Raw genomic sequence first — 16,449 nt, 5'->3', positions numbered from 1 at the left:
TTGGTAGCCCTTCACCCCAGCATGCTACAGGCCAAATATTAGGTCTCTGGGACTCTTGGTTATTGAGAAGAAGTCGTTTAAAGATTTTAGCCTTTTTGACTCCTGTGACCTTGAATGAAAGTCAAGGTCATTCATTTGAACAAACTTGGTAGCTCTTTACCCCAGCATGCTACAGGCCAAATATTAGGTCTCTGGGACTGTTGGTTATCGAGAAGAAGTCGTTTAAAGATTTTAGCCTTTTTGGCCCCTGTGACCTTGAATGAAGGTCAAGGCCATTCATTTGAACAAACTTGGTAGCCCTTCACCCCAGCATGCTACAGACCCAATATCAACTCCCTGGGACTCTTGGTTATTGAGAAGAAGCTGTTTAAAGATTTTAGCCTTTTTGACCCCTGTGACCTTGAATGAAGGTCAAGGTCATTCATTTGAACAAAATTGGTAGCCCTTTACCGCAGCATGCTACAGACCCAATATCAACTCCCTGAGACTCTTGGTTATTGAGAAGAAGTCGTTTAAAGATTTTAGCCTTTTTGACTCCTGTGACCTTGAATGAAAGTCAAGGTCATTCATTTGAACAAACTTGGGAGCCCTTCACCCCAGCATGCTACAGGCCAAATATTAGGCCTCTGGGACTCTTGGTTATTGAGAAGAAGTCGTTTAAAGATTTTAGCCTTTTTGACTCCTGTGACCTTGAATGACGGTCAAGGTCATTCATTTGAACAAACTTGGTAGCCCTTCACCCCAGCATGCTACAGACCCAATATCAACTCCCTGGGACTCTTGGTTATTGAGAAGAAGTCGTTTAAAGATTTTAGCCTTTTTGACCCCTGTGACCTTGAATGAAAGTCAAGGTCATTCATTTGAACAAACTTGGTAGCCCTTCACCTGAGCATGCTACAGACCCAATATCAACTCCCTGGGACTCTTGGTTATTGAGAAGAAGTCGTTTAAAGATTTTAGCCTTTTTGACTCCTGTGACCTTGAATGAAAGTCAAGGTCATTCATTTGAACAAACTTAGTAGCCCTTCACCCCAGCATGCTACAGACCCAATATCAAGTCCCTGGGACTCTTGGTTATTGAGAAGAAGTCGTTTAAAGATTTTAGCCTTTTTGACTCCTGTGACCTTGAATGAAGGTCAAGGTCATTCATTTGAACAAACTTGGTAGCCCTTCACCCCAGCATGCTACAGGCCCAATATTAGGTCTCTAGGCCTTTTGGTTATTGAGAAGAAGTTGCTTGAATGGAAAGTTGACGCCGGACGGACGGCCGGACGGCCGGACGGACGGACGACGGACGGACGACGGACGCCGCGCCACGGCATAAGCTCACTTGCCCTTCGGGCAGGTGAGCTAAAAATTAAGGTTTCCAAAACACATTTATTTACATTATATACATTTGTATGTCCGATATGAGAAGCGCACTCAAGTGATAGATGCAGAACAGTTATTTGTCACACGCGTTCAGGATGGTTTTACTGAAAGAGGCGTCAAATACTACAGTTTTGTGGTAGAATTTCCTGAAAACACATTCTGAGCTCCAACCTGCAGTCCTCAAAATTGTAGATATTGGTACAGTTTTGGCTGCCAGAGAGGTTGATGCTGACCGAATACTATGCGCTTTGAAAGTGCTAGTATCAATACCAAATTCTTTCAGAATTGTCTTAATCCATCTACTGATAGTGTCCTTCGAGATTCCCCGGTGCGGTGGTGTGTAACTGATAAACAGTTTTACTTCACTATCACGTAATGTTTTTGTCTTTTGAAGATATTCAGAAAGATAAGAAACAACACACAGGTTTTTATCATCCGTATACTTTTCTAAAGTTATTTCAGGCAAATGCACTCCTGGTCTAGTTTGTTTTAAAATGTCTCCAATGCGTAGTATGACCATATTGTCTGTGAAAAGTATGTTGTCAATGTGTACGAGATGTAAAGTTTGCACTCGTTGGCCAGCAAGCAGCCCCAATAAAGTGGCTGTAGACATGGTTAGTACTTTCAAATCTCTATCTTTAGGGTCGCCTAAAGATTTTAGATACCTTAACACTTTCTGAACATCCCAGGTATTGTATCTGGGTAAAGTGGGTCTTATATTTAAAGCCTCTTTCATAAAACGGTTGATAAGTGCACTAGGTTGAATCGAGGTATTGCCCTTTATGATGGCTATTGCTGATATTGCCGACCTAGCAGAGTTTAATGCACTGTACCCCATACCCGCACTATGGAGTGATGTTAAAAATTCCAAAACACTTGTTACATTTGGAGAAAATGGATCTTGATGTTGTCTGTTACAAAATGACAACCATTTTCTGTGATATGTCCCGTATTGTCTCTTTGTGGAATCACGCCAGGTTTTGGATGGTTTCCCTGATATCCTGAAAGCAGTCAGGTGAAGTTTCCGTAACAAGGGATGCCTCATTTGTCGATCTTGTGGCATCACTAATGTGTCCTTTCTGACTGGTAATTGGCGCGGTTCTGCTACCACAAGCCGCAGAAGTCGAGGAAACCAACACTGTGTTGTCCATAATGGGGCAATTAGTAATATTTCCGCCTGGTCCTCCTCCACGTTTTTCAGTACAGGTCCTAGTAAACTGTAAGAATTGTACCTGCTGCCCCCATTGCATGATCGTAAGAGGCGACTAAATTTGGGATCTTATCTTTTCTCTTCTTTCTGAACAACTGTCTTCTTCCTAATGTCTCCCTTGACAATGCCTCACTTTTGGCTTTTAGTTGAGCGTTCGCCCCTGTGAGGAAGGCTTTGGGCTCTGTCCCCTAGCCGAGACATACTAGAGTCGTTAAAATGGTAGTTGCTACTCCTGCTTAGCTCTCAGCATATTTGGAGTGGGACGACTGGTTCGCCCGTTGTCAGTATAATGTGACCGGGTGGGGTATGCTTCAGTGAGGTAGCACTATAAATCGGCAAAAGTTCCGGCCTATCACAAGGAGACTTAACACGAACATACCGCAGCCTCCCAAAACACACATACGCACTCACCACACGCATACATGTCGCACGCACGGGAGGCCGTCCTTAAATGACCTTAGCTGCTAATAGGACGTTAAACAAAATAAACCAATCACATATCGTTCAAGTTGAGATTTATTCGCGACGCGAAAAGGTCCAGAGTTGGCTTGCCGAAGAAATGGAACAAATCTAACAGCTAAGTTTTGTTAAACATCCATTCTATGTCTATGCTAAAATGCCGTGATTCATGATCAGCTATAGTATTGTCTACCCCTGGTAAATGAGCCGCGGATAGCCAGTTATTGTGTTCTTCTGCCCACAGCCAAATCTGTCGTGTAATGCTATTACATGTAGCCGCCCCCTTGCTTGTTCATATATGAAACAGCTGTCATATTGTCCACAAACAACTTGATGAGAGTTGTGAGATTCACGACAGAATGTCTGTAAAGCTAATAAAACAGCCTTCAACTCAAGCACATTGATGTGTAAGTCAGTCTCTAAATCAGACCACATACCACCTGTGGATTGTGTTGTGTCCACCACAGTAGCCCCCCAGCCATATCCCGAAGCGTCAGAGGTTAAGGTCGTGTGTGGAGGTATCACTGTCACTGACTTGCATGTAGATTTAATGTTTTAAATCCACCAACTGATATCCTCCTTACATTCACGTGAAATGTACATTTCAGCATCATAATTTCCCTTAACTTCCTTAAGGTGGAGATTCTTTAAACTCTCTAGCTGTTTGTAGTGTTAAGCAGCAAATTTCACTCCTTGTTCACAAGCTACTAGGGTGCCTATCAGTTCAGAAAATTGTCTGATTGTACACGTTTCTTTATGTAGAAAAGACTCGCATAACTTCTGAATCTTAATCGCTTTGTCTGAAGCAGGTTTCACAGTCATGTCAAAAGAGTTAAGTTCAACCCTAGATATGTAATACACTGTGTAGGTTCCAGAATGGATTTGTCTGGATGAACTGAACCCTAAAGAGTCCATTAAGCTAATCGTGTCAGTCACATTGTTCAAACGTTGTCTGTGCGAGTCTCCCAGTAACAATGAATCGTCAATGTAGCTAGTGTTAATATGTCCACATTTTCTCAGAAAAAACACATTTCATGTTTTTTGTGAAGACGCGTGGGGCACTGGCTAACCCATTCGCGAGGCATGTGAATTGATAAAGTTGGTTATCCCAATAAAATCTCTATCTTTATGAGCAACAGGAATTGAATAATAAGCATCCTTTAAATCTACAGAGGCAAAATAACAATCTTTCCTCATCAATACAATGGCTGATTTCAATGTGTCCATTTTAAAATGGTGGTGTTCAACAAATTCATTGAGAGAGCTTAAGTGTAAAATAATACGAACTGTACGTTCCTTTTTAATCCGCGGAAATATGTTGGAGATAAATTCACCATTACTGTGCCGGGTTTGTTCAACAATGTGCTTCTCAATAAGTTTAGGAATCTCTTCCCCCACACGTTGTTTTTCCTTAGGAGGAAAGTTTAAAGGCCTCGGAACCCTATCTTGTTTTGGAAATTGTTCAAGATCAATAGAGTAGCCATTTACACTATTCAAAATCCAGCCATCAGATGTAATATCAAGCCAATTATGTAGGAATAAAGCTGTTTTCCAAGATTGAAAATTGTTTGGCGTGTTTTAAAGTTCAGAAAACATATTGGAAGGTATACATTTTTGTTTGCAGTTCCTTACATTCGATAAGTCTAGTTCTACATTTAATCTTTTTGGTTGTGCCGGCCTCTCTTGTGTAAAAAAAAGACCCCCTGCTTTGTGTGGTGGGCTTCTGATAGGGATGGTTCCGGTATTGACCCCTATGGTTGGAATGTGGGTATCTGTTGCCTGGTTGATAATACCCAGCTTGGTGGTAACCTCTAGTGCTCGGTCCTTGATAGACATAAGGCCTGCGAGGTGGAATAGCTTGGCTAGACTGTCCAACTTTCTTTGACAGAGTTCGGGTATCGTGTATATCTTTAATTTGTTTTGGGAGATCATCAACAAATAGCTCCGCCGTGACAGCATTCCCTGGCATACACAACTTTTGATATCTCTTGTCGAGAGAAAACTTGAAATTGTCTTTCCCGATTTGGGACAATTCAGTAAAAACCCAGGCCTGCATTTTTAACATGTCCGTGAGTTTTGCCACATTCTCTTTAATGGCAGGCCCCTTATTACCGCCCTTAGCTGTTTGTATGAGGCTATCAGCTACTTCTAGCACTGGAATGGTTGCTTTAACCATCATAGACTGTACTTTCTGAATGCCCGTATCCTTGGTTTTTGCAAAGGGCTTAGCTTCTGTCCAAATCTCCGAATTCACTTTGGGTGTCATTCAGTTAGGGCAATTTCCCGGTCTGTTGTATTTTGCCTTAGTGTCACTGAGACGCTGTGCTCCTATCATGGTTCTGAAGGCTCCGTTGCACGAACTCGCCAGTTTATCATTTATGCTAGGACCACATGCCTCTTCACTGTTGTAGATATCTTCCATATCTTTAAGGAGGTCATCAACTCCTCCCGATGAGTCAGTGTGGTGACCTCCCCCACCTCAGTTTCGGGTAAAAGCTTGTAGGGGCTCTCTCTCCATAACCATGAGGTACTGAAATATCATGCTTGATATACTTAATAGAGGAGTGATATAAGACATTATAAAAATATGAACTTATGATTCAAGACGGCCATATTTGGTCAAAATTTGGATATTATCCTGTTTTAATAATATTTGGTCTTGTTTGTAGTCGGCACGGCTAAATGAAGAATGTTGAAGCATTCATTTTGTGAGGAAAACACCCAACACACAATATAGCAGTCATTTCATGGTCACAGAGTGATTCAAAAACATGTTGCCCTTAATTGACAAAATTTGAAAGATTGAACTAGTTTGTATTAAATGGGGCGGGGGCATTTATATAATGCAGACATGAAAAATTATTTAATGTGTTATTTTTTTTATTGTATGATGGCATCATCACTATGATATAAAAACAGTTTGAGCCTCTAAGGCAAGTTGGAATAATTTTCAAAGAAACAAGGATGAAGACAATTTTCACAATTAACAGCAGACAATCCTTAGAAAAAATATTTGGTGTGGGTTGGGATAATCTTGTCCAAAATCAACACGGTGATAGCTATTATATAAAAACTGTAACCATCAGATTTTGGCTTAGACAGAAAAAGAACAAGACAGAATTTATCGTGTATCCCGACCACCAAGTCGAAATCCCACAGGGCACTGAACTCGTCTTTGGTTTCGTAAAAGTCCCAGGAAACAGTGGAATGCTTGCATCTTTCCTCAATAGTTCACATTTATAAAGCATGTCGTGATGATTTGCCTGAAGTTTGAGCTAATCAAGAATCATGGTTGTTTTATCCTGTGGAGTTTTATTTGGTATACTTCAGAAACATTTTTGGAACAAAGCATTAAGTTACGACAATATGGTGGAATATCAACGAATTTTACAAGATCAGTGTGTATTGTCGTTTGCAACAAATGAGAGGCATTTAAACACATTGAGAGCGGAATTATTTAGACTCAAAACAAGGGGGCTACGTGCAAAGGTCAAAGGAGGATCCAAGTTTAGAAAATTTATGAAAGATATTGAACAATGTAAGTATTCATGGGAAGTACCTCTGCAAAGACACGAGTGTGAAGTTTTATTACAGAAACAAAAAGAAGAAATGGAAACTTAGTGTGAAGTTTTATTACAGAAACAAAAAGAAGAAATGGAAACTTTAAAGAAAGACAAGAGGCCCATGGGCCTTAACGGTCACCTGAGATTTGAAATATTTCAGTTAATTTAAATTACCCTTTTTGGCCCCGCCCATCAGCCCTCAGGGGTCAGTCAGGGCCAACATATGCATATTATCAAACATTCAACCCATGCTGAAAATGTTAACCAAGTTAGAATGAATTCCAATAGAAATCAAACAAATCAGTCAAAAATGTAATTTCCCTATATAAACTATAGTAAAGTTTACCCCTTCCCCAGGGACAAACTTGAGACCCAGGGGTCATGAAATTCACAATTTTGGTAAAGCACCTTCAGACCCTGCCATCTATGGAGTGTATTTGATTCCATATTATCCGAGAGTAGAGAAGAAGAGTTTTGAAATTTCAGTCAATTTGGCCCTTTTTAGCCCCGCCCATCAGCCCCTGGGGGTCAGTCAGGGCCAACATGTGCATGCCATCAAACTGTCATCCCATGCTGATAGTGTTAACCAAATTAGAATGAATTCCAATAGAAATAAAACAAATAAAAGTCAAAAATGTGATTTCCCTATATAAACTATAGTAAAGTTTACCCCCTCCCCAGGGGCAAACGTGAGACCCCTGGGTCATGAAATTTACAATTTTGGTAAAGCACCTTAAGACCCTTCCATCTATGAAGAGTGTTTGATTCCACCATATCTGAGAGTAGAGAAGAAGATTTTTGAAGTTTTAGTCAATTTGACCCTTTTTAGCCCCGCCCCTCAGGCCCCTGGGGGGCGGGGACCATATAATTTACAATTTTGATTGACTTTTAGCCATAGAAGCTTCCTGCCAAATTTCATTGAATTTGGTTTAGGGGTTTTGGAGAAGAAGTCGAAAATGTAAATTGTTTACGGACGCACGACGGACGATGCACGACGGACGACGCCGGACAAAATGGGATTAGAATAGGTCACTTGAGACTTTGTCTCAGGGTGACCTAAAGGGGAGATCAGAAGAAAGAATTAAGTAACCTAGAAGACAAATTTTATAGTTATATCAAATCCACAGAAAAACAGTCAATGACGTCAGGAAAGGATAATTTGGAAAACCAGACCATTCCCATTAAACGAAAACCATTTGAAGACTGCACTCAAGCATACCAGTCAAAAAGGTGGAAATGTGATGCGGCAGCTTGTAAGACAGCTCTGAGTTTCTTGGAACAGGAAGGTGTAAAACCAATATCTGTGTTAGTTTCAAGAAATGGGAAAAAAGAAGTTCTCCAGATCTATGAGAGTGAGAATAAAGAAAATCATCAAAATGTAAGCATAATACAACTTGATGACATGAACACTCTGATTTACATACTTGATACATTAAATGTATCTAAAGAAGCGTACCACGAACTCAGTATGCTGTTAAAAAGATTACCCCGCAGCACTGCGGTTCAGGATTTCATATCCAAGATAAACTCAATATTTTCGAATAATTGAAACTCCTGATGGGTTGGGTGTTCAGCAGTCATTTAGGCAACATCTTGAAGTAATTTTGTCCCATTTACTACTTGAAAACCCTAATTTTGTTCCAGATAGTAAGTTAGTCATCAAACTTTCAGGGGATGGTACCAACGTAGGAAAAAGACTGCATCTCATTAATTTCACATTCACAATTGTAAATGAGAATAGAAGTAGCTCCGCATCTGGGAAGTACCCCCTTTGTAGCGTTCGTACCAAAAAAATTATTTGGGTTTAGCAGAAGCATTAGGTGACCTTAGAGAGGAAATAAATATGTTACAAGGTGAGACGATAGAAGTTGGTTGCCGAAAGTTTTCTTTGAAAATAATGCTAGGTGGGGACTATTCCTATTGATTGCCTGTGGAATTCCATCAATTGCATGCCAACATGTGTGCGTGAACTGTAAATGTGACAAAAAAAAAATAAGATTTAGAAAAATCTTGGTCCATGCTGGAAGAAAGTAAAGGTGCTCGTATGGTGTATACTGTTGATACTTCAAAGCCAAAAACAGGAAAGAAAGATCTAGGTTTTTCTGTCAAGAATCCACCATTGTTTCAGTGTGTTACACCTTTACATGTTGTCATTGATAATTTACACATGTTTTTTAAGGATCAGTGACAAATTATTTAATCTGTTGATTGCAGAACTTAGGGTTTTAGATAATATTACTGCTAACACCACATTTAAGTCAGACTTGGACAGGAAAAAGGTGAAACACATTGCATCTCTGGAAAGCTTTTTACAAAGGCTGGGTATAAATTTTGAGCTCCATATCAATAGAGAAACCAATAAACTATTCGAGTTTAGAGAATTAACTGGTCCATGGTTGGTACAGATTTCCCCCACCTAAATTCAAGCACTTTTCCAGCACTTCATTTCAATTTTCAAGGTACATTTTACGATGAACTTTTATATTAAATTATGATGTATTTCTACCTTTGACATATAATTGTCCCCAGTAACAGTCTTGCTGTATAATTATGAAACACAAATGAACAATAAAGATTCATTAATCATATTTTATATAATTTCAACAAGATACCTTGCACATGTGATATGAAGGACAAATTTCCTTCCTTCTCTGCTTTCAAAGCATATGTATCAGCAGAACTTAATAAAGTTTCCTGGTCCTTTTGATTTTGTTTCATTTTTTTCCTCAAATTGTCAACTTCTTCCTCTAGACATCCAGACCTTTCCTTCTCTTCTGCAAGGTACTGTTTATATCGGTGTCTTGCATTTCTAGCACTTGCAAGCAGTTCCTTTGTGATTGGAACTTTCAGCACACCACCATAGCTGTTCACAAAGTCACAGATAAGCATCTGTGCCACCAGAGTGTGTTCCTTCATATTTTCAACCTCCAGCTTCTTATTGATGGAGTAACCTCTTTCTACAGTAGCCTGACCATGTGAAACAATGAGGAGAAATTTCACCACTTCGAATAAGTCCTGGTATTGTTGTTTATCTAAGTGAACAGAAAGGAATTCATCCAGCCTTGATGAGTAAGGATCAAAGTTTTCAAAAAGCTCCTTTCCAATCACTGGGATTTCATCAAGAAACACTTTGAATTGACTCAGACATGCATCACATTCCCTTTCACTGTAACGGTTTTTGTTACACAACGACATGAGCAACTTCTTCAGTTTTTCTGTGCATTCATGTGGGTTGCTGGCCATCTTAAGTGGACTTAAACAAGAGAGCTGCCTTGTGAAACTAGTGAATAGGGCTTTTTTCCAAGAGTTTCCCAATCACGGAACACACACACTTTCTGCACTGAATACGAAATTCTAAAATTTGTCTGTCACTAATTTTGCTATTACCCCTTTTAGCTTCCTTTAAAGCTTTCTCAGCTGCAAAGCCAATCTCAACTTTGTTGTGAGGGAGCAAGTTCTTGTCATCAGTGAGGTCAATGGATGAGTACTTGATAGTACTATCTATGATATCTGCTTTCACCACTTTCATCAGCAACTTCTTGACAATGTTGTGCAGGTCTGGGTACAAGAATGGCACCATTGGTTTGTCTGTTTGATAGTTCCCAAGGAAAGCTTGAACTTCATTAGCAACATGATTAAAGAACTCCAGTTTTGCTATGATCAGCCGCAACCATCTCATAAGACTTGTTTTTTGGTTTAGTGATGTCCATCCCAGTTTCTGCTTTCTTTACATACATTTTGATAGTCTCCCATACTTTCAGTGCCCTTTCGCATCCTGGGACATTTTCCATCCAGCGATGTTTGACGAACTTCATTGGAAGGAGAGAGGAACCAGTCACTTTGAAAAAGTCTTCCCTGCGTGCTGGACAATCCTTAAAAATATTAAAATCATGAAAATATAAACATGTCTCCTTGCGTAAGTGTTGCATGTTAGGTTTTGACAATTAGGTTTAGACAATCATTGAACTAGTAGAATGACAAATTCACAGAAAGCATAACAAGGAAAACTATCTTCTATTGTTTGAACAGTGGTGTGTCAATTTACGAGAAACTCCAACATTAAAGAATGTAATATGATAGCCAAACATGAACCCATGTCAAGCAATGCATGAGTTTTAACTCCATTTTATGAAATTATGAAATCAATATTTAATTATGTACCTGAAACAGATAGTAGAGTGATGAAAGCAGGGAGGAAATATCCCAAGAGGTAGCAAGGATTCCAGTTTTGAAAGCATTGTGTACAACATGTAGACCACATGAACCAATATTGACGAGGCCAGCATCGTGGTCATCTTGGATTTTCTGTCTCAGCTCGTCGTAGAACTTCCAATTTACAGCAGGACCATCCATAGACACCTAAAATTATTAAATGAAACATATATGATTGTCATAACTGTATGCGGGTTGTAGAACTCTTTAAGTACACCAAAAGATGAGATTTATAAAATTAATATCTGAGCTTGAGGCCTATTGGTTTTTTAAATGCTCCATAAAATTATAAATATTTATAATTCATATTCTTTAGGTTGAGTTGGGATGTTCCATCTGAGAAGTGTTTGATCATGTCTTTTGCCGTCCCATGACCCAAAAACTGGGAGTTGTAGTATATAGTTTTCACTTTGTTCAGTTGGTTGGTGTTGTCCCAAAATCTAATGTGAAAGTCCATTTGCTTGGATTGCATTTTATGATTAAGGCTTTCATCGAACATAATAACAAAATTCCCTGACGACAGATTTCTAGCGTACATTTCTTTGATATATTGTCCAATTCCAAATACACACATATATGCCGTTTTCTTCTGTCCACATGAAAAGTTTTTTGCTATCATACTATCAGGAAACATGTGCTGGAACACCTCGTTAACATTTTCATTGGATCTATATGAGCAATGGTTTATGACTGTTTGTAAAGTCCACAAGATTTCCGACTTCAATGACGACGAATCCCGATTAAGCACAGACAAATTCAATGGTTGGGCTTTACTACTTACAGCTGGCATGGTTGGTGGAGTCGGCACAGTTAATGTTTCAGAGTCAATCGTTTCAGGTTCCTTTTTTATTACACCGAACAACGAATTACTTCCTACCATTCTTTGTAATTTTAGATGTTTTTCTGACTGCCGGTGAGATTTTACGGCACTCTCGCCCATAGTCCCAATCTCGATACTCTTCTTACAAACCATGCACCATGCTTTGTGGCGATGACCTTGTACATGCTTCACCCAAGCGTACTTCCGCTCCCATTCCCGATTATAAATACATTTATGACTGTCTTTGGAGGCCATGATGAGTCAGATTCACTGACCGCGACCATGCGTTTCATACATCACACAGACGCTTGTAATACATCACTATGCTCCGCACTACAAGCGCTCAGGTGACTACATATATAAAAGCCGGAACCAAGCGGAAATTCCGGATATTTATTGAAAAAATAAAACAAACACGTTTTCGATGATTTTTTTTTATTTATTTCACTTCTGAAAAAAAAAAAATATCATTTTCCTACAAATGAAGAAAATATGTAAGCTTTATACTATCACAGTTGAATTCCAGCACTTTTCAAGCACTTTTGACCTAATTCCAGCACTGACCCCTAATTCCAGCACTTTTCATCTTCTGTGCGCACCATGTCAGGTCCTGAAAAACTGAAAATTATCGGTCATTTTAAAGCTAGCGAATTATTTGAAGACCAGGTTAGAGCAGGTCTGGTACAAAAGGTGTGGGGTGATTTTAAACAACTGAATGAACTGATTAAGCTTGAAAAACCAAACGCAGATGATGTTGAAAGTTTGGCAAAGGAATTGTGCGAATTGTACGGAAGCACATTTCAGACAAGGGATATTACTCCTTACATACATGTTTTAAGACACCATGTTGCGGAGTTGATTGGACATGGTAATATAGTGTTTTTCAGCCAGCAAGGTCTTGAGAAGCTAAATGATATGATAACAAAGCAATACTTCCGTGGAAGTAGTCACAAAGGTAGTAATGCACTCAAACAGGTCATGGAAAAACAAAACAGAATTGTGTTGCTTGAAAATTATAAAAGGAAAAAAGAGGAAAGATGCTGCAGTTTATGTAGAGAATCGGGCCAGTGTATTGAAATGTCCTAACCTAATAAAGGAATGACTTGGTCCTTATAGTTGTGTGTATTGCATTTTTGGGATGATCGAAAAAAACATGGCTGACAGGCAGCCATCTGAATTTTTTTTACAGTTATTTCTCAGATTGGAAAATATAGGCTGACAGAGAGCTATGTTCATTTTGAAAGTTTGTTATCCAAATATCTCAAAAAGTACAGAAGATATGTTTTTCAAATATAATGTACCATGTAGGTCTTATTTGGGCCATAATTGTGCATATTCTGGGATTGACAACGTAGCAAAACTAGTAACCCCTCCATTTATTTCTCAGGCGGTTGGTGGCCGATAACTATATATATATATATATATATACAGCCATATAATTTAGTTTTTTGTTTCAATGATTGGGAAAGCTAATTTGTGGCAGTAGTATAAATATTAGTTTCAAGTTTCACTGGACGCATGCAGATCTAATACATATCCGGTATGTCTTTCAATGACTATAATTATGTCCCTTATGTCTTTTGATCTGAGAGTGTGATATTTTATTTTTGTTGATTTAAACTGCCAGGTACGCATTTTATGTTTTGTAAATGAAATTTAAAGAAAACTATTGTTTGCGTTTTTATTCCGCATTGTAGCAGTATCTTTGCAAGGACAGGCTTCGTTATAGGATCTTTTTAAACGGGGGGAGGAAGTTGTGTCGACACCGGCATGAAGTTCGGTAACTACAATGTATGATTAACGGTGTTATTTTTAGACGAATCATATCTTTTATTTGATTGGCTTATTCTTGGAAAACTCCACGACGTGATCTCTTGTGTAATAGTTGATCTGACGCTGTTTACTTATAAAACATAGTGAAACCAGCCAGGTTAGTCAGTGCATGACGTCGTTGACCTATATATTTTTGCTATCGGGTAGTCGTCTTTTCGTAGTGAATAACGTGGTTTTTAAGACTTTGATCATATTCCATTTACTTGTGGTACAAAGCAGAAGGATTTATTATTTCATTTGTAACTGTAATAAATATAACGTTCAGTTTTAGACAACGATAACCTAGTACATTATGTTTCTGAGGCGTGCAACTTAAGTGTGGAAAAACGAAAGAGTTCTCAATTCAAGGGAGACAACCTAAGGTTGTATAAAAATAGTTTCATATGTATTAGTTGACAAGTTCGGTAATGTGGCAAGATCCAAAATCCCGAGGAGAAATATTTTCATGAAGTTCAAAATTACTATTTAAAAGAAGGTAGCGTATAGAACTTGTAGTATTATGAGTGTGTTTATATACCTAACTGACCTAAGCATAAAAATGTAGCAATCACAGTAAACACATTTAGTAAAACTTGCACTGTTCCAAAATGAACACATATTTCAAAAACCATATTGAACAATGTATTATCAACAAAATGTCTTAAGTGGAAATAGGATATTTCCAATTCTTTCAAGCACAGAATTTATCCATAATCAGATAGTTGGAGGGGGTCGAGCCAATAGATTTGCTAAGCACTTTGATGGCAAACTACGCTTGTGTAGCCACTTCGCATTTTGTGCTGGTTCAACAACTAGTTGAACAAGATATTGAAGACCATCCATTGTATGTCTCTGAGCAAGAATTCGTTTGACTTTCTCCTTGTCAAGTTTAAATTCTGGTAAAGGGAGATCATTCGGATCAAGATGACAAAACCTTGCTGGTTTGCGCACTACACGCTTGGGACGTGTGGAGACCGGTACTGGGTTGGAGTCTGGTGATGAACTCGAAGAATCTCTAGTAGTGGGACTTCCAGACTGACTAGACAATGTAGGTACCTCGCGTATGATATAAAGTTGATTGATGTCTGTCTGGGCAGACATACTACGAAATGTCATATTAGTAGTTGTTCGAGCCTAGAACAGAATCATGGAAAAGTGGAAGTATTACGGCTATCAGTGGTTTAGGTAGCACCAGCTGGTAAGGGTGTAGATAAGGTTTGAGGCTTGCCTTTCCTGATCCGATATAACAAGTCATTGATCATAACAAAGTCACTGTGCTGTAATAATATCTGCCATTTCTTTTGCAGGTTTATAATAGATATCAAAGGAGAACTGTTGAAGGAAAGCAATCCATCTTTCGTAGATAGCACCATGAAGCTGTTTTTGAAACAGAGCACGTAAGGCTTGGTGGTCACATTCAATGACAAAGTGTTTTCCCCTAAGATATGGGGAACAGTCCAAAACACTTGTCATCACTCCAAGGAGTTCAAGCTTGGTAGGTCCATAAGATGCTTGGCATTTGTTAAGTCCCTTTGATCCAAAACGAAGAACATGGGGTTTCCCATCCTCGTGAATTTGATATAGAGTATATCTAATGCCTTTAGAACTGGTATCCACCGCGAGACGAAATTCAAGATCAAACCGTGGGAATGACAAAACATCTGAATTGGCTAGTAACTGTTTAAGTTTCTGGAAACTTGAATCACACTCTTTACTCCAGCGAAAGGGCACACTTTTTTGAGTAATGAATGTAATGGTTGAGTCACTGCACTGTAGTTAGGGATGTATTTTCGAAACCAGTTGAACATTCCGAGCAGGCGTTGAAGCTGCTTTCTGTCCTTGGGAACAGGATGTTCAGTAAGAAGTTCTATGCGATTCTGAGGTGGTTTAATGCCTGCTTTAGATACCTCATGACCTAGGAAAATACAGGAGTCTTTAGCAAACTTACACTTACTAGGACCAAGTTTGAGACCCGCAGACTGAAGTCTGCTTAATACTTCTGATAAATCTGCTATGTGCTGTTCAAATGTTTCTGATATGATACATATATCATCTAAGTAACATAGTACAGATACAAAAGTCAAACCCTTCATGATTTTGTCCATTAAAAGTTGAAATGAGTTAGGTGATGTACATAAACCCATGGGCAATCTCAAAAATTTGAAAGTTCCATAGCAAGTGTTGAATGCTGTGTATTTAGTAGATTGCTCATCTATGGCCATTTGAAAGAAACCAGACTCGCGACTAACTCTCCCAATATATCCCCAAACCGTCGCCTCATCTCTTCAGCCGCCGCGCACTGAATCATCTTAAGATACTCAACAAACTTCTTAACTAATACTTGCTCATCGCGAGCCTCTACTATACAATAAGGCTCCTCGAATCCTTGAACATTCGAACATACGCTGCACGAGACTGGGACGTGCTCCTGCTCGTATCTACCGTCGGAAGGGGCTCGAAGCATTGAAATACGGATAAAACCTATCTTCCGTTGCCGTCATGTAGCCATAATTCTCAAAGTCTTGAAATATGGACATTGGACTCGAGTGATTACCACCCGGATATACCAATTTTGTCGCGTTCTCGCATTTTTTTCGTGACGACGGAGATCACAAGCAGTTTTAAACATTTTCTGGCAACATCGACAAATGTATTTCTGACTGTTGGTCTGAAAAGATTTTATGTAAGTGTTGACCGTACAGATTTAAGTTTATGCTATGACTATAGCGACCCAATGTTCTGTTTACATAGCAAACACTGCCGTCCTCGTTTAGACGGAAAACATTCAGATTGGTAGAAAAATGTTTTTCTACTTTGTGCAATTCCGACAAAGGTACGCCAGGAAACCGTTCTATGCTACACGTATCGTCCGTAAAGTCTCTAAACAACTGCAGGGCGGTACGTTCTATACTTTTGACATCCTTTACTCTATCATATGCCAAGCAACGAAACACGCAGAGGTTATCGGTAAGGCCAAACAAAATTAATGTCTTGTTTCTCAG

The sequence above is a fragment of the Pecten maximus genome, chromosome 13 (assembly GCF_902652985.1).
Source record: "Pecten maximus chromosome 13, xPecMax1.1, whole genome shotgun sequence".
NCBI lineage: Eukaryota > Metazoa > Mollusca > Bivalvia > Pectinida > Pectinidae > Pecten > Pecten maximus.
The sequence above is the reverse complement of the archived record's forward strand: the minus strand, read 5'-3'. Positions refer to the sequence as shown.